The sequence below is a fragment of the Mus caroli genome, unplaced genomic scaffold (assembly GCF_978045245.1).
Source record: "Mus caroli unplaced genomic scaffold, Mus_caroli_1 scaffold_12, whole genome shotgun sequence".
Taxonomy (NCBI): domain Eukaryota; kingdom Metazoa; phylum Chordata; class Mammalia; order Rodentia; family Muridae; genus Mus; species Mus caroli.
The window spans coordinates 52,310,017-52,312,013 of NW_028227267.1; the positions used below are offsets into that span (position 1 = coordinate 52,310,017).

The following is a 1,997-nucleotide window of genomic DNA, read 5'->3' on the forward strand; positions in this document are numbered from 1 at the left end:
GTTCAGGGAGAGGGAAACGTTCCTTGTCTTTCAGGGATGTTGGTTGGCCCTTCCCTAGTGTCTCATGGTCTCCTAGGTCAGAGTCAGGTTAGCAATGTTGTTCACGTTGTCATCTCAGTTTCTTCAGGCCGCCACTGTACCTTTTGATTGGACTGGTGTTCATGTTTCTTGAGTGTCTGACAGATGAGGTGTTTTTGAAATTGATCCAGAGAAATTATAATGTCCTTGAAGGGGGTCATTACAGACTCACCTCTTCATGCCTCTCTGAGCAGAGCCCTCCCGGTTTTGTCTCTTCTTTCACCTAAGATCTCTGTCCTTGTCACTCTTGGAGTCCATGGAAGAACCTTTGTGATCCTCAGTCTTATGTACCTCCCCCCCTCTTCACATTTGGCTAAAAGTCATAGATATATCAAGATAGGGCTTCCATGATTGCACTGGACACACAGAAAGGGCCCAGTCTACAGGTGCCACTCAAAAGCAGAGTTTTCTACAACTGGTCGCAGAAGAGAGACCCAGGGAAGATCCAACTTTGGGAAGAACTTGAGGGACTACTGCCAGTTTGAAAATTAAGGCATGGAGTGGCAAGGACAAAACTGAGAGTTGCCGCACACTGATGGTAGCGAGAAACCAGCCTAGCTGCAAGGAACGGCAGCCTATTAATAACCTGAGTGAGTGTGGGCTCTCTCGGTTCTTCTCTGGTATTTCCAGATGGGAGCTCATCCTTGCTGGTGCTTTGGCTTTGACTTTGTGACACTAGTGCCAAGAGCACAGCTACAGCCACCCAGACTTTACTTCTACAGAACTATGAGACATCGGGGGATTTTTTAAGCTGCTGTGTTTGTATAATTTGTTACACAGTAATAGGAAAGTGAACACAACTTTAATAAGAGATGATTCACCATTGGAAATTTAATATCTTTCTGGGTAATTTAGGACAGAGAAAATAGGAGGAAAGGACACTAACCCCCTCACCTAGTGTGTGGTCTGAGTAAATAAAAATTAGCATCCTATCTTATGTTATCCTCTTGTTTACTTAGTCTGCTTCATTTAAGCCTTCTCTTCCATTTCCTTTCTCTCCATTTATCATCCCTCCACATTTCCTCTAAATATAATGTGTGTGTGTGTGTGTGTGTGTGTGTGTGTGTGTGTGTGTGTGTGTAGCATGGAAGTGTATGTGTCAGGGGCTGACTGAGTAGGTTGAGTATCTTGTATCAAGATAGGTTGAGTATCTCAGCCCTGGTTGACTGAGAGGTCGCTGGAAGTAAACATCCTCCCCCACCCCCCAGCTTTAAGGTCTGGTTCGGCTTTCCCATCTCAGAGAATCCTGGAAGAGACAGCAAGGCAAACTTGAGCTGCGTTGTTTTTTTGTTTTTGTTTTTGTTTTTTAATATTTTTTTATTACATATTTTCCTCAATTAAATTTCCAATGCTATCCCAAAAGTCTCCCATACCCACCCCCCCACTTCCCTACCCACCCATTCCCATTCTTTTGGCCCTGGAATTCCCCTATATTGGGGCATATAAAGTTTGCAAGTCCAATGGGCCTAAAAATATGGAACGCTTCACGAATTTGCGTGTCATCCTTGCGCAGGGGCCATGCTAATCTTCTCTGTATCGTTCCAATTTTAGTATATGTGCTGCCGAAGCAAGCACGAGCTGCGTTGTCATGTGCTCCCTGTGGCAGAAACTGGATAACTACGAAGAAATTAGACTCACAGGGAACCTATTCTGCCCCCCGCTTTAGTTCCAAAGGCTTCATTTGGTTCATTTATTCCCATAGGAGCCCAGGATGTCACTCACTATCTCACAGTTGCAGAAACTAGACCCAGCCAGGAACAGCTCTGCACCCATGCAGTCTGGTGATGGAATGTGCTTGCTCTCCTGCTCCCCAGTTGAAATTCTGTTCAGGAAAACAACACATGCCAGGCGTTTTGCTGAACTTCAAGCTGCTCTGGAAATCTGTCTGTCTATACCATGTTCATGGTCAGTGCCACTTG

The 1,997-nt window shown here is 45.1% G+C and overlaps 1 non-coding gene across 1 annotated transcript; it reads right to left on the minus strand.

The window, feature by feature from the left end:
* Nucleotides 1-1,546: 1,546 nt before the first annotated feature.
* LOC115029359 (U6 spliceosomal RNA) lies at nucleotides 1,547-1,653 on the minus strand. The gene has a single exon (XR_003834911.1). It is a non-coding gene; the product is annotated as a U6 spliceosomal RNA (small nuclear RNA).
* Between the last annotated feature and the right edge of the window lie 344 nt (nucleotides 1,654-1,997).